Source organism: Schistocerca nitens, chromosome 9, assembly GCF_023898315.1.
Source record: "Schistocerca nitens isolate TAMUIC-IGC-003100 chromosome 9, iqSchNite1.1, whole genome shotgun sequence".
NCBI lineage: Eukaryota > Metazoa > Arthropoda > Insecta > Orthoptera > Acrididae > Schistocerca > Schistocerca nitens.
The window spans coordinates 393462130-393485889 of record NC_064622.1 but is presented as its reverse complement, the minus strand read 5'-3'; the positions used below and the strand labels follow the sequence as shown (position 1 = coordinate 393485889).

Sequence of the window (23760 nt, the reverse complement as noted above, 5' to 3'; positions counted from 1 at the left end):
TGTTGGTCTACTGTCGATTCTGATTAGAACAACCCGGTCACTGAACTGTTCACAGTAACACACCCTCTGCCGTACCTTCCTATTCATAACGAATCCTACCATTTTCTGCTGCTGTTGGTATTACCCGATACTCATCTGACCAGAAATCCTTGTCTTCCTTCCACTTCACTTCACTGACCCCTACTATATCTAGATTGAGCCTTTGCATTTCCATTTTCAGATTTTATAGTTTCCCTACCACGTTCAAGCTTCTGACATTCCACGCCCCGTCTCGTAGAACGTCATCCTTTCGTTGATCATTCAATCTTTTTCTCATGGTAACCTCCCCCTTGGCAGTCCCCTCCCGTAGATCCGAATGGGGGATTATTCCGGAATCTTTTGCCAATGGAGAGATCATCATGACACTTCTTCAATTACAGGCCACATGTCCTGTGGATACACGTTACGTGTCTTTAATGCAGTGGTTTCCATTGCCTTCTGCATCCTCATGTCTTTGATCATTGCTGATTTTCCGCCTTTAGGGGCAATTTTTCACCCCTAGGACAAGAGAGTGCCCTGAACCTCTATCCGCTCCTCCGCCCTCTTTGACAAGGCCGTTGGTAGAATGAGGCTGACTTCTTATGCCGGAAGTCTTCGGCCGCCAATGCTGATTATTTATCAAAATTTAGGCAGTGGCGGGGATCGAACCCGGGACCGAAGACGTTTTGATTATGAATCAAAGTCGCTACCCCTAGACCACGGGTGGCTACCTAGCGACTGGAAAAAGGCGGTCATTCCCGTTTACAAGGTGCGTCGTAGAACAGACAGGCATAATTACAAGCCTATATCAATGATATTCTATTTTATAACTTTGGGACATGTTTTATGCGCACGTAACATGATTTTTTTGGAGAAGGAAAATTTCTTCTACAAAAATCACCATGGATTCCGCAAACAGAGATCCTACGAAAGTCAGTTCGCTCGATCCGTGCACTAGTTCCAGAGCGCCGTAGTCATCGGGTTTCAGGCTGTTGCCGCCTGCTTTGAGTTCAGGAAGGCATCTGATTGTCCTGCATTACCGTTAATTGAAAAAAAAAAGTTACCGACTGTCGGACCAGATTTGTGATGGATTAAAGATTTCTTTGTGGATAGGACAGAACACGTCACACTTCAATGAACAAAATAGACAGATGTAAAGGTGATTTTCGGAGTACCCCAAGGTAGTATGACAGGACCATTACTGTTAACAATGTATGTAAATGATCTAGTAGAATGCGTCGGAAGCAAATTTTAGGGACATGTCTAGTAAACATGAGCTCTAAAGAGATATGGGCACTCCATCATCTTCGATACTATGAAACAGATCTCTTGTACAGGCTGTACCGAAAGTCCTATTCCTCCCCGCTTCTCCCTCACCTCTACATGTTCTTTCAACAGCATCCATCTGGTGAGAGGGAGTATACCGTCAGATTACCACCTGCATCTATGCCATCATTTTCATGGAATTGTATCGAACACCTCCTGTAACCGCTCACGGGCGTCACATCGATTTTCCGTATTGATCACTGAATTCATTCCCAAACGAGTGCCTGAACCGTTTGAGGTTTAAGTCTGTTCGCATATGCCACCGTAAATGGGATGTTCATTTCCCGTGAGCGCTTGCGTAGCGACTTTTTCAGCGAACGTTCCACTGATGCTGCAAATTCTACTCTTCTTCTCAATCTTCCAGAGCGTGGTCTGTCTTTTACGGACCCAGTTTCGAACAGCTTATTGTCCCAATGTTATATGTTGGTTTCGGTGGTGTAGTCATATTAAATCTAATAGTGAAATCATTTCGAATCTCTCTTTGTGTTTTCCCAGAGTGAGGTCGGTCATGAATCCAGGTGCTCACGATGATTTGTTGTTTCAAGGTGTAATTGGATTCATCACCCATTCTTCTCGTAAATCAATATCACCTGCAACAAGAAAAAGCAATTAGTACATAGTTAGATGGGGGTAATGGGACCTCCGGTACAGCCTGTACTGTAAGGTCTTACTGGCAGTGAATTGGAGGTGGTTTCATTTGTAATCAAGCGATTTTATATAACAGACTGGCACATATGCACCACTTTACTTCCATGACGTACTTCAGTGTCGAGGGTCACGTGAGCGCTAGGTTACAGTTCTGTACCATCCACAGCGCCACAGAGCGACGCCGTGCTCCATTAAGGACCTCTCGGTGACGCAGGCTTCCTGATATCTCTTACGCAACACCACGAAATTCGCAGCGTTACAGGAAGAGTTGGAGAGCCGACATTCGTGGCAGACTGTCTTCAAGTAGAACGAAGAGCTGTCGCGTTTTTGTTGTTGACTGAAGAACTTCCGGAGGCCGTTTCCGCTGGCCTCGCGAGAGCACAGACCGAAACGAGGAGAGCCGCGGCTGTCCCTGCTGCCTCCAACAGCGCCTGCCGCCACGAACCAGCGAGCCAGCCTCTCTCCCGTATTTCAGCGTCGCGAGGAAGCGCACATCGATGAGTCACCGATTCTGTTCGTCATAGGTACTGCCTTACTTCGTTCTGCTAACGCCGTTACTTGGTATCTCGCGCTCTAGGTTTTACGGAAACACACGAGAAACGTGTCGTACTAGAGCAATGTTTGTTACATCTAAGTATGTATTACAATCACACGAAAGATAAACCAACTCGACGACCATTTGTGTGTAGTCAGTGCTTGATATTTCCAGAATGAGATTTTCATTCTGCAGCGGAGTGTGTGCTGATATGAAACTTCCTGACGGATTAAAACTGTGTGCGGGACCGAGACTCGAAGGTCCCGAGTTCGACTCTCGGTCCGGCACACAGTTTTAATCTGCCAGCAAGTTTCAGTGGGGGATAGTTGGCTAGTATCGGACACGTAAGCTTTTTTGAAAATATCGTTACAGGTTGAGCACAAAAGAACTTTACATTTAAAAAAATTCATACAAACGAAACGGTAAAACTTATTCGCTTCATACCTTACACCGTTAATACAGTATCTCCGGAAGATTTTTTATTTTTTTATGTTTTTACATGTTAGAGGAACCCCATAAGTGCTCATAGTCTCACGGCATGCGTCGATATATTACTCCCAGTCTTCCCAAACCTTATGTGACATATCGACGTTGACGGACTCTACAGCAGCTGCTATTCGCTGTGGTGGCTGCAGCAAAGATCGTGGCAGGCTGGACAAAGACTTTGTGTCTTCCACATAACACTATAAAATAAGATAAAGGGTCAAGTCTAGTGATCGTGGTGCCCATCTTCCCTACACGTCATCAGCAGCACCTGCACGGGCGTGTCGTCGTCCAGCGATATGTGTGTTTCGGTGTTACCGTACAGCCAAGTGGGAAAGAGGATGTTCACTGTGTTATTGACACAGGAAGTTATTGGAGTTTTCTCTCAGTTTATGCAGAAGCCACAAAGAAAGCATCACGAGATAACAAATGACTGTGACAGTTTCCTCTACGAACAAGGTCATCTAAATCTCCTCCAACGACATTGCACAGAATACATTGACCTTTGGTGAACCTCGTTCATGTTCGATGGAGAAACGGGTGTTTCCTGTTCCCTCAATCGAACATTGTGTCGATCAATTTGACCATTAGTGTGAAAATTTCCCGCTTCATAAATTCTTGCTGTGTCACCGTTGCCGGCCGTTGTGGCCGAGCGGTTCTAGGCGCTTGAGTCCGGAACCGCGCTGCTGCTACGGTCGCAGTTCCGAATACTACCTCGGGCCTGGATGTGTTTGAGGTCCTTAGGTTGTTTAGGTTTAAGTAGTTCTTAGGTTAGGGGACTGATGACCTCAGATGTTTAGTCCCATAGTGCTCAGAGCCATTTTCTGATAATTCTTAATAACTATCACCGTTGAAATTCCAACACCACCCTACATAGTGCATCTTTTTGTCCATGGGAACAACCACCTTAATTTTCTTTCATGACATTTCACCCTCTCTACAAAATGGTTAGTGGATTACTGCACAGCTCAGTGTCAAGGTGTTACCCGGCAGCGCACCAGTATCCGTGTGTGGCGGTTGGTTGAATTTAAATATAATGATTGTTCTTGTCAATTGTTGCTATTTCCGGAGTATCGAATAGTGTACAGCTACCGCATTGAAAGAAGCAGTCCGGAGACGAGGGCTATGTAAACCAGGTTCCACTGTAGACCCAAGAGGATTTCTCAAAGGCGTAAAAGATAAATTAAAGCAATTATTTGCGTTTTACGCGACTGGAGAGCATACACCCTAATGTTCAGGTACATCAGCTGGTTGCATTACATATTCGTTCGTTGGAATGCAGCCAGTTGTCTGTTCTGAGTTTCACTGTGTATATGTTCCAGCAGAATGAACCCTGAGGGTGCCAGTAAACATACGTTTTCATTTTAGATAGCACAAAAACACGAAACAGTAGTATAAAATCACTGGACCGTTTATGTCTGTGTGCTGCCTAAAGATGAACATTTATGTTTATGGGGCATTGTATGGGTTCAGTCTGTTCGAACATACTCGAAGTGAAACTCAAAAGCCGGCCGAAGTGGCCGTGCGGTTAAAGGCGCTGCAGTCTGGAACCGCAGGACCGCTACGGTCGCAGGTTAGAATCCTGCCTCGGGCATGGATGTTTGTGATGTCCTTAGGTTAGTTAGGTTTAACTAGTTCTAAGTTCTAGGGGACTAATGACCTCAGCAGTTGAGTCCCATGGTGCTCAGAGCCATTTGAACCATTTGAAACTCAAAACAGACAACTGGCTGCATCCACTAAACAAAAATGTAATGTAATTCATCTACCCTTCTGAACATGGTGCAACCCCTAGAAACGCTTCGTGAAAGAAAATAAAATGTAACTAACACAGAAAATTGTTTTAAGGTACCTTTTACCTCGAAATCAGTAGCTGTTTGCAAACCGTAGCCGAACACAGGCGACTTTAGTTTATTTCTAAACGGACACTGAGGCTATACTTGAGATTGGGTTATGACGTTCGTTAACAATACGAGAACCGTACGTGTTGCGTTTTGTGGAATAATAAAGCAGAACTATACGCCCGAGTTTGCATTACTTAATTCTTCCGTAATCAGTAGTGCAGTTGGCGTTGCGTGCAGTGGGTTCAATAGTGTTGCTTACTAGTCTCGATTAAACCCATAGTTAGTACTGTCGTACCTGGCAGTATTTTTTCCAGTTAATAAGCTGTGTGTGTCCAAAGCTTGGCGGAAGTAGTTCAGAATAGCTATGGCTTTGGTCATAATTAATACAAATAAAAAGATTAACCTATGAAAGAAAGTTATGCTTTCTCAAAAATAATTCTATACCAACCTTGTGAGGTACTTGGATTTTTTGCTTCTTTAAAAAGAAAGTCGAGAACTTCATTCCCAATGGTAAATAGACCACCTAAGATGGCTACTTTCCTGTGTACCGAAGAATATAGTGAATCCGCATCTCCGTACTGAACAGGAATATGCGCCTTTTGTACTCTGGAAGTTCGTCCAAATGCCTGGAACGTATGTTTCAAATTTAGTCTTCCCTTTAAGGAACGAGAGCTTGTCAGCGTGGCAAGTTGCCCACCAAATCGGCTTACACGACGCTGACGCCATTCTAGTTTCCAAGCCATACCCTGAGAGACATAACAATGAAGGTCTTGTGTAGTGGCGGCCGGCAGTCAATACCACCACCTGACGACCGCTACCTGAATGCAGGTAAAAAAAAAGAAGCCCGAACGACCACTAAATACTTCCATATCTCCGTTGCAGTTGTGTCATTTTGTAAAATACTGGACATGGTGCCTCACGGCAGCTGCACCTGGTGGTAAACATACGTATAGTTGCGGCAGGTCTGTGGGTTCTCAACATCATCGCTTCTTAGCAAAACAACTATCTATGACGTTAGCATCTGTTCCAGAAAAAACAGTTACCGTTGATGGCCATGCAGCTTTGCTCAAATGAAATGATAATTAAATGGACACCCTCGCTGCAAACAGGCGTTTATAGACTTAATTTGCTATCTACATCTATTAGGCGCACTACGAATGTAGTCGTGTGGACATGTTGGGAATGTGGGTCTCACGGGGAGCGTGCAAGGGACAAGTACCTGCAGTCGCACTAGCCTCTGTGCCCTCGGTGGCTCAGATGGATAGAGCGTCTGCCATGTAAGCAGGAGATCCTGGGTTCGAGTCCCGGTCGGGGCACACATTTTCAACATGTCCCCAACGAAGTATATAAACGCCTGTTTGCAGCGAGGGTGTCCATTTAATTATCATTTCACAACTACTATCCTCGCTAAGTGTCGACAATTTCGATGCTAATATAATTGGTTGGCTCAACATCTGCAAACTTTATCTTCGGCGTTGACACGTCTTTCTCGAGAGACACCAAGTCATTATCACAGCCGTTTTTGCCGTGTCCTCTGTCTTGGTTACTTGCTTTCGTGTGACGCAAACGCCGTTTAAAAAAGAGATCACTAACCTACTTAAACAATCACCGATACAGTAGTCGAGTCGGGTGGTTACCTCAGTGCAATCAAATACGAAAACTGCCCAAGTTGAACAGGAAATGTAATCCGTAATTACCTTGGAATATAATCTAGGGATACTATACCCAGACTGAATAAACTTAGTGATTGATGTTAACAATTCGTTCATTAGTAGAAGTCGGCCGCTAGCCAATCGTAGGTATTTCTCGGACTCCACGTGCTCACTCCGTTGCATCTTCTGTTCTGCTCTGTTCTATTCTCTACGTACGTCCTGAGCCTTATCATGCGTGGCTGGCTACATACAGGCAACAGTACCTCCAGCCACTGAAATCTGTCGAACGTTAAGTTGCACTATTAAAGCTAACAGAAAAGTTAAAACCGAGTAAATCCGCAGAGTGCCCTCGGCATTTTGAAAAGTATTCTATCCTCTGCCATCTTTTACCGTCGACAGATGAGAAATGGCAGTGCGTATCCCCAACCGTCACTGGTGACCTGCTGGTTCACGGGATTAATAATCAGAGAGGATTTTATGCATCTACACTTCGCGGACGTCTTCGGGTTCAGTAATTAGCATCTTCAAACGATGCACAACGAATTAATTTATATGTCACACACACACACACACACACACACACACACACACACACACACACACACACACACAGAGAGAGAGAGAGAGAGAGAGAGAGAGAGAGAGAGAGAGAGAGAGAGAGAGAGAGAAAAAGGGGGGAGGGGGAGTTTAAGTACCCTGCCTGTGGCTTTTATGTAACCAACAATGGCTCGAAGTACTATGCGCAAGATTTTCGTATTCTGTCCTTCGTTACTCATGAACTATAATCCTACAGAAAAAATAGTATCTCTTTGTAGCAAATTTAATTTAATTACATTTTTTTACGGGGATGCGTTGTCGCTAGAGGCCGTAGTTTTAGAATTATTAAAAAAAAGTAAAAAAATCAGTTTCAAATGCGTTTTCCTTGAAAAATTCGAAAAATCTTGACCTGTAGTGAGACGTATCCCAGTGCAAAATTTAACTACATTAAATTTCCCAGAAAAAGGTGCTGGTCATTTTTTCTGTAGGACTAACAGTTTTCACATAGTGAGCGCGAGAATGTAGTGAATCACACTATACATACAATCATCTGTATGCTTTTGTAGTATTCCGTGTTAACTCAGCACAGGAAAGAAATGTGAACAGGTCGTTTTCGAACGTGATCACATGTCACCACACGCGCACCTATAGAGGTAGTCAGTGTATCTTAAACCCAAATACATACAGATTTGATAAACAACGTGCACGGTTCATGATATGCACAGCTAGCCCTTTCCACTGCCACCTGGTGGTAGCACACTGCGGCAAAATTGTATCTCTGTTCGCTCGGCATAAATCCTGCAAGATGATAGCACACTCCTAAGATATGATAATTCACTCACTATATGCCGTAATACAGTTAGATCGGACGTCAGCATATGTTAAAGTTGTAGTGACAGTAAACCTATTTTGTCTATTTCTGAATGAATTATATGGTATATTAAGTCATGAATTTTATCGTGCAGTAATCCACTTGAGGCGCTGAGAGTCAAAGGGCCCACAGCATGTGACGATCAATTGTGAGATTGTAGCATTTGTTCATGCTTCTGGAATCGGTTGATCTTTCAATGATTCAGGTTTATCTGTACTGTAAGTCCACATTGTATATATGAAAATTCATGAAAAGCTGTATCACTTGTTTCTCCAATATTCACTTAAATGTCGGATCTACGGCAGTGTGCTTTAGGCCCTTATGAATCTCAGCGCTTCATTTGTATTCTAGTCAAGCGACCATGCTGGTAGACATTAATACTTGAGTTTACTCATTTCCACAAATAAACTCCTCCCGCACAGGCCATGAAGGCTCAAAGGTACCGACTGGCCGCCGCATCATCCTCAGCCCACAGGCGTCACTGGATGCTGATACGGAGGGGCACATGGTCAGCACACCGCTTTCCCGGCCGTATGTCAGTTTACGAGACCGGAGCCGCTACTTCTCAGTCTAGTAGCTCCTCAGTTTGCCTCACAAGGGCTCAGCGCACCTCACTTGCCAACAGCGCTCGGCAGACCGGATGGTCACCCATCCAAGTGCTAGCCGAGCCCAACAGCGCTTAACTTCGGTGATCTGACGGGAACCGGTGTTACCACTACGTCAAGGCCGTTGTCATTTCCACAAATAGCACTTTGTGTTTGTAGTTGGTTGTGTACTATGCGGGAATCTGATTTCGTGTGCAGTGTAAACATGAACTATATTGAATCTATTTCGCCGGCCGAAGTGGCCGTGCGGTTAAAGGCGCTGCAGTCTGGAACCGCAAGACCGCTACGGTCGCAGGTTCGAATCCTGCCTCGGGCATGGATGTTTGTGATGTCCTTAGGTTAGTTAGGTTTAACTAGTTCTAAGTTCTAGGGGACTAATGACCTCAGCAGTTGAATCCCATAGTGCTCAGAGCCATTTTTTTGAATCTATTTCAAATACTAAAAGAAAAGCTGTGAGGACGGGTCGTGAGTGGCGCTAGGACAGCTCAGTGGGAGCCGGCACGGTAGCTCAGCGTGTTCAGTCAGAGGGGCAGCTGCCCTCTGTATTAAAAATCTAAGTGAATGGATCAACGATGAATTTGAACGGGTGTCATGGGACGTCCTCGCCGAACAAATAAAACGAACAATAACGAACAAAATTAAACAAAAAAAGTAGGTAGAGCACTTACCTGCGAAAGGCAAAGGTCCCCAGTTGGAGTATCTGTCTGGCACAAAGTTTTTATCTGCTACGAAGTTTTATATCACGGCACACTCCGCTGCAGAGTGAAAACCTCATTCTGGGAACATAAAAAGTAAAAGTTAGACGCAAAGGAACTAGCGCCTCCGAGAACAGATCACTCGATTGAGAGAGTGACGAAATCAAATAAGCATGAGAAGAACGGAACACTTTAGAAGGAAGTGTACAGCTGGCACAAAGTGTTGTGTGGGTGCAGCGTAAGAATATGAGTGTTCCAGCTCGGAAGTAAATTCGTGAACTAATACAGCTGTCAGGGATCTTGTGCATTTGTCCTAAAAACTGGGAAAGCATGAAAATTCCCACTTACACGAACATGCGAAATGGACAGTTGCAAAAGCTTACACATAATTTCGTTATTTCCATAAACTGTACAAAATTCCACAAAACAATTATTTCTTTTGTTAAAGTTACGCATCTTATTATTAATGTTGTTACTATTATTGGCAGTGGCTGTAGTTGTATAAACTTCTTGATACGCATAACTGTTATACAGCAGATGCTATTAATTTCACACTCTCAAATTCGTCTGACTTCAAATATTTGTGAACACCCTGAATGTGTACTCAGGAGCCATCACTGCTTGGGGGCCACGTCCTCCCCTACATGCGGTTTGTCTTTCCTCGGCGGCGCGGTGGCTTCCACCAGCAGGATAATGCAACGATTCACGGAATTCTTAGTCTAAATGCGTAGTTGAAGGAGCACCAGGATGACGTAGCGAACTCTCCTGGCCACCAAATTACCCGGATTTAAACCAAATCCAGAATCTTTGGGACCACATCGATCGGACTGTTAGCGCCCTGGATCTTCAGCGGAGAAACCTAGCGCAGCTTGCCATAGCACTGAAGTCAGTATGGCTGTACATCCGTATCTGTATATTCCAGAACAACACTGACTCTCTCCCTGGACGTCCCGCAGCGGTGCGCGTGACAAAAGCTTTTTCAGGCTCCTGATAGGTGGTCACATTGTCACTGGACAGTGTGAGAGATACATGTACCGTTACCAGCAGCGTATTAACGTGCTGACTATAATGTTATGTTAAAAACCTTAGTAATCTTTAATTAATAAATATAAATGCTCTTAATCGCTTGTTTCATTGGCGCGTTCACATTCCTGGCTACCTGGTTGTAATACACTGAAGCGCCAAAGAAACTGGCACAGACATACGTATTCAAATACAGAGAGATGTAAACAGGTAGAATACGGCGGTGCGGTCGGCAACACCTCTTTGAGGCTACGGCCACACGAGCGTTTTTTCCACGCGCGTTTCTGCCAGAATTCACGCAACACGCGCAGTATGTGCTGCGTTAGTTGTACATAGGCGTCGGAAATGTCAGGAAAAAAAATACTTGATTCATCCCATATTAAGCGACAGATCAACTAAAGGAAAGTTCGTGCTTCTAGACAACAAACTGAAGGCAAATCGAGACAAGTTCTTTGAATACTACAGGATGTCGGTTAACTCATTTGAAATGCTTCTGAATATGATTGGAGAGAAAATTTCTAAAAGGAACACGAACATGAGGGAATGTATCAGTGCAGAAGAAAAACTCTCAGTAACCTTAAGGTACGTTTTATTTTTTTAATTCTTTCTCTGTTTAGACATTAATATTAATTAAAAATGTTTATGCCAAGGAAAAAAATCTAGATCAGAAAGACCTGACATAGTTTTTAATTACAAGTCAAAAAGTGTCACAAAAGCATCTTCTCTTTTTTCTGTGGACTGTGACGAATAGCTTTCGTAGTGATGTACAAAAGACTGATTAATTGCGCTGCCACTTGGTGAAGATGGTGAAGGTCAAGACGTCGGAATTGTGTAAGACCTTAAAAGTTGAAGGAATTTCATTTGAAAATCTAACTTGTCCTCCGTTTTAAGCTTCCTAATAACAGGAAGTTGCGACATGAGGAACATCTCATCCGCATCAGGCACGTGACGTGCAGGTTGTTCCAAATGCCCTTTTAAGACCTTCACAGATTCGTCCTCGAACGTATCTTGTTTCCGCTTTTTTGGTTTTGGCCTTGAAATATTTTCTGCACTTTGAGGTCAAATGAAAACCTTAAATGGCTCTGAGCACTATGCGACTTAACTTCTGAGGTCATCAGTCGACTAGAACTTAGAACTAATTAAACCTAACTAGCCTAAGGACATCACACACATCCATACCCGAGGCAGGATTCGAACCTGCGACAGTAGCGGTCGCTCGGCTCCAGACTGTAGTGCCTAGCACCGCACGGCCACTGCGGCCGGCCGAAAACCTTAAATATTGTTTTTAAAAATATTATTTATTGTGCAGAAGTGGTACAAAGCTGTATCACTTTTCAACGTAATCCCCCCCCATGCGCTTACAAAGTGCATAAATTCCTTTGGAAAAAAAATTCTTTTGGTAGTCCGCGCAACCACTCGTGCACCGCGTGGTGTACCTCTTCATCAGAACGGAGCTTCTTTCCTCCCATTGGGTCTTTGAGTGGTCCAAACATATGGAAATTACTTGGGGTAAGGTCTGGTGAGTATGGTGGATGAGGAAGACACTCAAAATGCAGGTCTGTGATTGTTGCAACTGTTGTACGGGCAGTGTGGGGCCTTGCATTGTTATGTTGCGAAAGACACCTGCTGACAGCAATCCACGTCGCTTTGATCCGATTGCAGGCCGCAGATGATCTTTTAGGAGATCTGTGTATGATGCACTGGTGACAGTGGTCCCTCTAGGCATGTAATGCTCAAAAATGACTCCTTTTTCGTCCCAAAAGAGAGTCAGCATAACCTTCCCTGCTGATGGCTCTGTTCGAAACCTCTTTGGTTTTGGTGATGAGGAATGGCGCCATTTCTTGCTCGCTCTCTTCGTTTCCGGTTGGTGGAAATGAACCCAGGTTTCGTCCGCAGTAACGATTCTTGCAAGGAAGCCATCATCTTCTCCTTCAAAGCGCCGAAGAAGTTCTTCACAAGTATCAACACGCCGTTCTCTTATTGCAGGAGTCAGCTGCCGTGACACCCATCTGGCAGACACTTTGTGAAACTGGAGCACGTCATGCACAATGTGGTGTGCTGACCCATGACTAATCTGTAAACATGCTGCAATGTCATTCAGTATCACTCGGCGGTTTTTTTTTTTTTTTCACTATGGCTTCAACTGCTGCAATGTTCTGTGGAGTCAGAACTCGTTGTGCCTGACCTGGACGAGGAACATCTTCCACTGAGGTCACACCATATGCGAACTTCCTACTCCATTCGTAGACTTGCTGCTGTGACAAACATGCATCACCGTACTGAACCTTCATTCGTCGATGAATTTAGATAGGTTTCACACCTTCACTACGCAAAAACCGAATAACAGAACGCTGTTCTTCCCTGGTGCAAGTTGCAAGTGGGGCGGCCATCTTTATACTGATACTGCGACGATGTGTGTGCATCTGCACTATGCTGCCACCTACATGTCATTCTGCACGCTATTTGTAACACGCTTACCAACTTACAGGATAACGGCGCGAAATTTAGATTTGTTATTACAAATTTAAGGTTTTCATTTGACTCACCCTCGTACAACATGCCAAACTATGCAGGTGACCAGAATCAGCAGCCACAATGAGCGACCATGGTCCGAGAAGAAAGATGTACATCAGGGGTGTATGGAGCTCACCATTTGCTCCACATCAAGGTGAAGGTGGTCTACACAGTCCCCAGTCCAGGTGGTCTTTACCCCTCCCCCCCTTCCCCATCAAAATTATCTTGCCCCCTCCCCCAGTCGAATGTAACTTGCCCACCTCGCCTCGTCCCATTAAAATGATATTGTATAAGTTCTTGGAGATTCGTTAACTGAACATGATCATCACAGTGTGATACGGAGAGAGGGCGACTCCGTGTCGCGGAGGAGGCTGGTGGCCTAGTAGGGCGACGCTCAATACAGGAGGCGGTGCGCCGCGTGCTAAATTATGCACGGCGGGCGTGGGCCGCGGCGCTCAGGCGCACGGGTCGCGGCTGGAGGCTGGCGGCTGGAGGCTGGCCCTCAGCCAGCGTCCGGCGTCCAACAGCCGGCAGGGCAGGCGCCGGGTCACGCACGCTCTCCCTGGAGCTGCCACGCGCCCACGTGCTGCCCGCCCCCGTCGCTGAAAGGTCAGCGTGTCCGTCTTGTCGATGAGCCCGGTCTGATCCTCAGCAGGGGAGTTTCGTTGCAGGGATCAGTGGGACAGAGCGCATCAGTGTCATGAGTTGAGTGGTATCTGAATCGTTCATGACCATCTGACTACTTGGCATAGGTGAGATTTAATGTAAAATAATTCCGTTAGTGAGTCGAACTTGTTGTTGTTGTTGTTGTTGTTGTGGTCTTCAGTCCAGAGACTCGTTTGATGCAGCTCTCCATGCCACTCTATCCTGTGCAAACTTCTTCTCCCAGTACCTACTGCAACCTACATCCTTCTGTATCTGTTTAGTGTATTCATCTCTTGGTCTCCCTCTACGATTTTTGCCCTCCGCGCTGCCCTCCAATACTACATTGGTGATTCCTTGATGCCTCAGAATATGTCCTACCAAGCGACCCCTTCTTCTAGTCAAGTTGTGCCACAGAATTCTTCTGTAGCACCACGTTTCGAAAGCTTCTATTCTCTTCTTGTCCAAACTACACTCCTGGAAATGGAAAAAAGAACACATTGACACCGGTGTGTCAGACCCACCATACTTGCTCCGGACACTGCGAGAGGGCTGTACAAGCAATGATCACACGCACGGCACAGCGGACACACCAGGAACCGCGGTGTTGGCCGTCGAATGGCGCTAGCTGCGCAGCATTTGTGCACCGCCGCCGTCAGTGTCAGCCAGTTTGCCGTGGCATATGGAGCTCCATCGCAGTCTTTAACACTGGTAGCATGCCGCGACAGCGTGGACGTGAACCGTATGTGCAGTTGACGGACTTTAAGCGAGGGCGTATAGTGGGCATGCGGGAGGCCGGGTGGACGTACCGCCGAATTGCTCAACACGTGGGGCGTGAGGTCTCCACAGTACATCGATGTTGTCGCCAGTGGTCGGCGGAAGGTGCACGTGCCCGTCGACCTGGGACCGGACCGCAGCGACGCACGGATGCACGCCACGACCGTAGGATCCTACGCAGTGCCGTAGGGGACCGCACCGCCACTTCCCAGCAAATTAGGGACACTGTTGCTCCTGGGGTATCGGCGAGGACCATTCGCAACCGTCTCCATGAAGCTGGGCTACGGTCCCGCACACCGTTAGGCCGTCTTCCGCTCACGCCCCAACATCGTGCAGCCCGCCTCCAGTGGTGTCGCGACAGGCATGAATGGAGGGACGAATGGAGACGTGTCGTCTTCAGCGATGAGAGTCGCTTCTGCCTTGGTGCCAATGATGGTCGTATGCGTGTTTGGCGCCGTGCAGGTGAGCGCCACAATCAGGACTGCATACGACCGAGGCACACAGGGCCAACACCCGGCATCATGGTGTGGGGAGCGATCTCCTACACTGGCCGTACACCACTGGTGATCGTCGAGGGGACACTGAATAGTGCACGGTACATCCAAACCGTCATCGAACCCATCGTTCTACCATTCCTAGACCGGCAAGGGAACTTGCTGTTCCAACAGGACAATGCACGTCCGCATGTATCCCGTGCCACCCAACGTGCTCTAGAAGTTGTAAGCCAACTACCCTGGCCAGCAAGATCTCCGGATCTGTCCCCCATTGAGCATGTTTGTGATTGGATGAAGCGTCGTCTCACGCGGTCTGCACGTCCAGCACGAACGCTGTTCCAACTGAGGCGCCAGGTGGAAATGGCATGGCAAGCCGTTCCACAGGACTACATCCAGCATCTCTAAGATCGTCTCCATGGGAGAATAGCAGCCTGCATTGCTGCGAAAGGTGGATATACACTGTAGTAGTGCCGACATTGTGCATGCTCTGTTGCCTGTGGTTCTGTCAGTGTGATCATGTGATGTATCTGACCCCAGGAATGTGTCAATAAAGTTTCCCCTTCCTGGGACAATGAATTCACGGTGTTCTTATTTCAATTTCCAGGAGTGTATTTATCGTCCATGTTTCACTTCCATACATGGCTACACTCCATACAAATACTGTCAGAAACGACTTCCTGACACCTAAATCTATACTCGATGTTAACAAATTTCTGCTCTTTAGAAACGCTTTCCTTGCCTTTGCCAGTCTACATTTTATATCCTCTCGACTTCGACCATCATCAGTTATTTTGCTCCCCAAGTAGCAAAACTCCTTTACTACTTTAAGCGTCTCATTTCCTAATCTAATACCCTCAACATCACCCGATTTAATTCGACTAAATTCCATTATCCCCAAAAAAAATGTCTCTGAACCACTATGGGACTTAACGTCTGACGTCATCAGTCCCCTAGACTTAGAACTACTTAAACCTAACTAACCTAAACACACACATCCATGCCCGAGGCAAGATTCGAACCTGCGACCGTAGCAGCCACGTCGTTCCGGACTGAAGTGCGTAGAACCGCTCAGCCACAGCAGCTGGCTTTGTGTGATGTCCTTAGGTTAGTTAGGTTTAAGTAGTTCTAAGTCTAGGAGACTGATGACCTCAGATGTTAGGTCCCATAGTGCTTACAGCCATTTGAATCCATTACTTTAACTGGAAGGTACATGTAATTGTTCTAATCTGACCTTTGACGCTTTCTGACAATCTTTTCTGCTCTCTTTCAGGTACGTTGCAGTGAAACGAGATTTATCCATGTTTCTACTACCAGTGGTGAGTAGTCAGACGATGTATCAATTGGTGTATATGCACTGTTATTTGTGTTAGCGTGTATTTCTAGTTTTCGTTCATCATTTACAACCTGAGATGAGATACGTCGATCTAGAAACTAAGAACTGTTGCATGCAAGAAGACATTTACCTTCACCAACTGTACGAAACTTGGCAATACCAATTACAGTTCAGGCCATTCCTAGTGTGTACCGGGTGCCTAGCCCAAGTATCAGCAGCCGCACTAGTTGTATTTTGCGGAAGATTTGGATCTTCCTAGCAGGTTAAAACTGTGCGCCGCATTGGGTCCCGAACTTCTGCATTCACATGCAAAAGTTTCACCGACTGAGCTATCCAAGCACGATTCCCTGACTTTGCCTTTCAGTATGTCTTCGTTCTGGTATTAAGAAAGATATTTGCGTATTGGTTCCTCGAACGGATACTGCTGAGCACGTGTTTGGTGCAACGGCCAGAGTCCCGGCGACTTTTGGTGCCGTATGGCGGCAGCAGGCAGCGCGAGCTAGGACGAACGCACGCGGCAAGTCGGGGGAGGAGGGAGTGGCGAGCAACGCTCAAGAGACCTGACAAGAGGAGCTGAACACAGGAGCGGGCTGTTATTTTAATTCCAAAGTTCACTAACATGCAGTAGATATTATCGGGTTAGGTATTTTGAATGTGAAAACCTAGACTGTTGTGCGAAAATATTTTGAAAGTGGTATCCTCTTGGGCTGTATTAGTACTTTGGTCACGTTGCTTGCTCTGTAGTGCATGACAACTGACACCGGAAGATCGGCCACTAGTTGTTGGCCAGGTCACGCCTTTCTTACATGCCTTGTGCCGGCCCGCACCAAGCTCTGTGCTACTCAGTAGCTGTGTGAGAGCTGGTTACACTTTCTGTTCAGCTGTACTCCTGACTGGGACTCCTTCCCAAATCCGTGCCTTTCACAGGATTTGCTCTTATCACACGGTTCTAACGTACCGGACACTTAAGAAACTTCACTCACTCTGATGTAGAGTGAAACAGTCATTCTCGAAAGGAGCGTAATGTTTATAAGAGAATTACTTACCTCACCTATATTAACAATAAATCTGTAAATCCGTCATGTCGTGTCTGTCTCTTTGTCCCTGAACACACTAATCTCCAAGACTACTACACAAATTTCCACAAGGTTTTCGCAGGTAACTTGACCATAGTTTGGGTCATCGTATAGCTCGTCAAAATTGGATAGCTGAAAAGATATATTCATACACATCGTAAAAATGTATCTAGGTTCGATTCACGTCCGCTCCGTAACCGCTGGACCGATTTTAGCCAAGCTTAGTACACATATCAGTCTGGAAACAATCTTTGTGTGGATAACAACGATCTACCATTCAAAGGAGCAAGAGTACTTGAAATGAGGACACTTCGTGACTTGCAACAAACTTCATATATAATTTCAAAACTTTATGGAACTACTTCCCGCTGACACTCATCAATTAATGATGAGAGGAAGAAATATTATCATTTACTACATTCACGCTGCACATTTGCGCATCAGGCATGACGTTTTAGTTAATTATTTCGTTACTACCATAGCCGTATTCGTGACACATTTTGCAGACGCTGTTCATATATACCACTCAATGTACCTGCAAAATTATATCATTGTACAACACACCGCATGTTGGGACAGGTTAAGAGGTGGGGACAGCGGCGCAGCGGTGGACACGTGACGAGCTATGCTTATCAGAACAGGCAGACACACGACGACAGCTGATGTTATTGCACGTACAGCAGCTTGCTATCTAGTACTGAGCCACACACAGTTGACTTCATCAAATACCTGCCAGAAGATGGCGTTGACGCAACGTCGAAACTAGTACCCAAATAAATATAAAATCTTAAGTACAGCTGGAGGAGTTTCATTTTTAACAAAAATTATACCAGCTGTGTCCCACCTTCATCCAATTTAAATATGGATCTACGAAGAATTGTTAAAAAGTCTGACATTACGTTATCCAGATTTATTATTATTTTATGTTTCTCTTGACCAACAGGAACTACGTAACAGCTGTGCTTTCTCCATTTTCGTATTTTTCCACGACCCTACATTCTCCACATTTTGCCTTTCCATTTTTTTCTCCACGTTGTTTCTGGTTTATTATTTTTTCTGCTGTGAAAAGTTTCTAAATTACGTATTTTATTTTTAAAAGGTTCATTTCTGCAGTGTACTAATCTTTGATGTTTTTTTTTTTCTTTCTGTAATCCTTGTTGTTGGTCACTTCTTTTTCCAATAACACAGAAATATTTGTTTCGTTAGTACTTTATCACTCATTCGTTGGTGTCCAAAGAAAATTAGCCTTAACTTTGCCATTACTTCTGATACTTCGGTAAATATCCTAATTGTTTGTCACATTCCAACCACTCTAGTTAATATTGCATCCATTATTTGTCTAATAATTGGTCTTTCAGCTATCTCTACTATGTGCAGCTTACACTGCATCGTCATATCTTCACACGCATGTATTGTTCGAATGGCGAATTTCTAGATATGCATTTCGTGCTGTGGACATATGTGGTCATGAAATACGCTCTTCCCATTTTATTAACTCTTACGGCCATTGCAAATTTTTGTAGTCCATTATACTGTAGGATTTCGACAAGATCTTTAAATTTACTGACTCATTCCATTTTTCGTTATTGTGTTTCAGTGTTATTTTAGTGCATTTTTTGTACTTGCAGTAAATTTGGTTTTTTCACCTGAAATATAAATTACAGGGTTGATCATCTAAGGATGTCAAATTAAACACCTTTCAGCCGCATAATTTCCAAACTTGCTTTATTTGGCTACGAGTTTCGGTGATTTACTACTACATCTTCAGGCCCCTGACCAACTTGTACGAAGATTGTACCTCGGTTCTGATCGAAACAGGGGCCAGCAATACTGATATCGCTATAGTAAGCAGAAATTTGCTAATGCCAGTATTACTGGCCCTTGTTTTGATCGGAACCGAGGTGGAATCTTCGTACAAATCGGTGAGGGGCCTGAAGATGGAGTAGTAAATCAGCGAAACTGGTAGCCAAATAAAATAATTTTGAAAGCTAAAGGGCTGAAAGGTGTTTAATTTGATATCATGTATCGAACAGCCGAGTACCGCAACCATCTCTGAAAAGATGGACGTACAGAGACTTAACCATCACAGGTCGTTTGGTTAGATGCAAGACACTGCTTGAGGGCCATAACGATGCCAGGTAAAACGAATGCAAAAATAAATAGACTCCTGTAAGACAAACTACTGCTTGGTGGAGATGACCCTTTCGGAACCACTAACAACCACGGTTTCAGCGTGTAGCAAACATCGCCAGGTACTTGTGACTTTGTAGCGTCCCATGACTATTTTCGGTCCGCAGTAATTACGGCTAATGACTGTGTTGCGCGCTGCGACTAGTCCAGAGGTGAGAAGTGCTTTGCACGCGCGCGTCAGATATTCAGCTGTCTGGAGAAAGGCCGAGAGAGGCCGGTAGTTTAATCTCGCGGCCAGCCAGCCCCGCGCCCCGCTGACGCATCCGTCTCTCCAGAGCGGCTCGTTAGCGAACGTCGGTCTGCTTGTCCACTTTCACCTGGCCACACCGCTGCACCGCGCCGGCAGAGTTTGTAATGCGCCCGCGAATAAAAAGTCGCCCTTCGCGCAGAGTTTCTGAAACTCTCCAACTAATTAACAACAAGGGCGTTGCTCTGATACCGTGATGAAACCGCGGTCTCTCGCGTCTCCTAATCACTCTCGCGCCTCTGCTGACGTGTCCGCACTTTGTGGAGACTGCTCCACTTTAGAGTTTACTTGGCTGTCGGGAATCTGTATTAGTCGTAAAGACGTACCGTTTGCGGAATGAAGGTTAGTTTGATTTTACGCAGGTATGAAAACAGCAAAAACCCATATCGTTAACGGTTGCATTACGGTAATGTTAGAAGGAAGTAAGCTTGCTTTGATGCGTCATCGATGCAGCAGGAATTAGAGATGAAGGAAGTATTAACTTGAAATCTATCACACTTTGTGCTGCAGCACTCTCTTGGCATGAGGGCAAACTATTGTAGTCTTTTGAGAATTAGGTTAATTCAAAGTTAGCAAGTATTTCACACTAGCAATGATATTTCTACATGGGTTAATATAAATTACAATTTGATTCGTCGTTTTATGTATGTTTGCGAGGGCGGACGAGAGATTCCAAACAGACACTAATGAATCTCCATAAAGAGGTGTTGCCAACAGTATTTCTGGTTGTAATTTCGTAGTCCGCAGATCGTGGTCGTGCGGTAGCGTTCTCGCTTCCCACACCCGGGTTCCCGGGTTCGATTCCCGGCGGGGTCAGGGATTTTCTCTGCCTCGTGATGACTGGGTGTTGTGTGATGTCCTTAGGTTAGTTAGGTTTAAGTAGTTCTAAGTTCTAGGGGACTGATGACCATAGATGTTAAGTCCCATAGTGCTCAGAGCCATTTGAACCATTTTTTTGTAATTTCGTTAATTCACAAATTAGTAATTTTGGTGAAGACGACGATTTCTGTTGTAACGGAGCTCGGAGTTTCAACTATCCTCCTCACATGAATACAACAGATAGGCGTCCAAGAAGCGGTTTCGGCCGTAAGAAGAAGCCAGTGTATGGCAACGTAATGTAACTAAGCAGCCTGTCTAAAATTGTGAAAATTAGGCAGTTAGGTAGGCTGTCTGAAGTGGAACTATTAGCGCAGTCGACCATTTTCTTCAGATACCGATGTTTTAAATGACTCCCGCAGTAAGTGTTCTGTCTCATTAGGACACAAATTGTTACACTGTCAAGACACATTTTGGTGGCTGCTGCAGTCGCTCTCACACTCTACTGTAAAGGCACCATGTTGACACAGTTTAACTTATATATCTGGTGATCATAATTAAACTGGTCGCGTTTAGAGTGCCGCAATGTATATACAGAATGGTCCATTGATCTTGGCCGGGCCAAATATCTCACGAAATAAGCGTCAAACGAAAAAACTACAAAGAACGAAACTCGTCTAGCTTGAAGGGGGAAACCAGATGGCGCTATAATTCGGGCCCGCTAGATGGCGCTGCCATAGGTCAGACAGACATCAACTGCGTTTTTTTTAAAATAGGAACCCCCATTTTTTATTACGTATTCGTGTAGTACGTAAAGAAATATGAATGTTTTAGTTCGACCACTTTTTTCGCTTTGTGATAGTTGGAGCTGTAATAGTCACAAACATACGGCTCACAATTTTAGACGAACAGTTTAACAGGTAGGTTTTTTAAATTAAAATACAGAACGTAGGTACGTTTGAACATTTTATTTCGCTTGTTTCAATGTGACACATGTACCTTTGTGAACTTATCATTTCTGAGAACGCATGCTGTTACAGAGTAATGACCTGTAAATACCACGTTAATGCAATAAATGCTCAAAATGATGTCTGTCAACCTCAATGCATTTGGCAATACGTGTAACGACATTACTCTCAACAGTGAGTAGTTCGCCTTCCATAATGTTCGCACATGCATTGACAATGCGCTGACGCATGTTGTCTGGCGTTATCGGTGGATCACGATAGCAAATATCCTTCAACTTTTCCCAGAGAAAGACATCCGGGGACGTCAGATCCGGTGAACGTGCGGGCCATGGTATGGTGCTTCGACGACCAATCCACCTCTCATGAAACATGCTATTCAATACCGCTTCGCCGGCCGTTGTGTCCGAGCGGTTCTAGGCACTTCAGTCTGGAACCGCGCGACCGCTACAGTCGCAGGTTCGAATCCTGCCTCGGGCTTGGATGTGTGTGATGTCCTTGGTTAGTTAGGTTTAAGTAGTTCTAAGTCCTAAGGGACTGATCACCTCAGATGTTATGTCCGATAGTGCTCAGAGCCATTTGAACCATTTGAATACCGCTTCAACCGCACGCGAGCTATATCCCGGACATCCATAATGTTGGAACTACGTCGCCATCCTGTCATGCAGTGAAAATATCTTGTTGTAACATCGGTAGAACATTACGTAGGAAATCAGCATACATTGCACCATTTAAATTGCCATCGATAAAATGGGAGCCAATTATCCTTCCTCCCATAACATTAACCCGCCAAGGTCGCTGATATTCCACTTGTCGCAACCATCGTGGATTTTCCGTTGCCCAATAGTGCATATTATGCCGATTTACGTTACCGCTGTTGGTGAATGACGCTTCGTTGCTAAATAGAACACGTGCAAAAAATCTGTCATCGTCCCGTAATTTCTCTTGCGCCCAGCTGCAGAACTGTACACGACGTTCAAAGTCGTCGCCATGCAATTTCTGGTGCATAGAAATATGGTACAGGTGCAATCGATGTTGATGTAGCATTTTCAACACCGACGTTTTTGAGATTCCGCGATTCTCGCGCTGTTTGTCTGTTACTGATGTGCAGATTAGCCACGACAGCAGCTAAAACACCTACTTGGGCATCATCATTTGTTGCAGGTCGTGGTCGACGTTTCACATGTGGCTGAACACTTCCTGTTTCCTTAAATAACGCAACTATCCGGCGAAGGGTTCGGACACTTGGATGATGTCCAGGATACCGAGCAGCATACATAGCACACGCCCGTTGGGCATTTGATCACAATAGCCATACATCAACACGATATCGACCTTCTCCGCAATTGGTAAACGGTCCATTTTAACACGGGCACGAAGAAAATAACGTCCGCACTGGCGGAATGGTACATGATACCACGTACTTATACGTTTGTGACTATTACAGCACCATCTATCACAAAGCGAAAAAATTGGCCCAACTAAAATATTCATATTTCTTTACGTACTACACGAATATGTAGTAAAAATGGGGGTTCCTATTTTTAAAAAACGCAGTTGATATCCGTTGGACCTTTGGCAGCGCCATCTAGCGGGCCAACCATAGCGCCATCTGGTTTGCCCCTTCAAGCTAGACGAGTTTCGTTCTTTGTAGTTTTTTCGTTTGATGCTTATTTCGTGAGATATTTGGACCACCCTGTATATCGCAGGACGCAAAAATATCGTAGTTATGTTCATTAATCGATGCGTTGATGCAGTATGCTGAAAAAATAATAATTCTATTTTTTGCTAGCTGGTGAAAATGTGGCGCTGCAAGCAATACGAATGTAAAATGTTTCTTGTTTTGACCTTGGTATGCTATTTGTTGTTTGGCGAGCCGGGTTGATTTCTTTTGTGAAGTGACCATTGTTATTAATGATTAAGAAGGTCCTCGTTTTCTGTACGAAACGCAATGAGTATTGACAAGAAGAAACAGCTGTGAAGAGGCCCCCATATCGATAAATAGGCTAAAGAATATGATCAAGAAACTTGAAGACACAGGTGAATTATGTGGTGCAGCAGGGACAGGGAGGTGATCCATCCCCATGGCAGACGTTAATGAAGTTGCGGGAGCTGTAACCGACCCTGCAGTTCATATCTCAAATTCTGCAGCCAGTGCTCGAGCTGTCACGGTAACTGTCTCACCCCTGATTAACAATTTAAAAGGTTTTGCGGCGCATTTTACACTGATATCCTTACAAGATTCAGAATGAAACCGCAATATAGGCGACAGCGCCGTGACTTTGCCCTTCGTTTTCCGGCACGCACGCTAATGGACGACATGTGGCCAGGGAGTATTCTTTGGAAGGACAAGACGTATTTTGCTCAGCACCGTGCCGTGAATGTATAAGAGTGTCACATATTGGGTTGTACTCTACCACATGTCGTGCAGGATCATCAACTGCACTCAGTTTACGTGACTGCATGGTGCTG

At 45.0% G+C, this 23760-nt stretch overlaps 1 protein-coding gene and 1 pseudogene across 1 annotated transcript in view; one reads left to right on the top strand and one right to left on the bottom strand.

The window, feature by feature from the left end:
* Positions 1–23760, top strand: part of LOC126203443 (cell division control protein 42 homolog) — a 642248-nt gene that overhangs the window by 326361 nt on the left and 292127 nt on the right. The gene's annotated exons all lie outside the window — the stretch shown is intronic.
* LOC126204676 (5S ribosomal RNA) lies at positions 8528–8645 on the bottom strand (annotated as a pseudogene).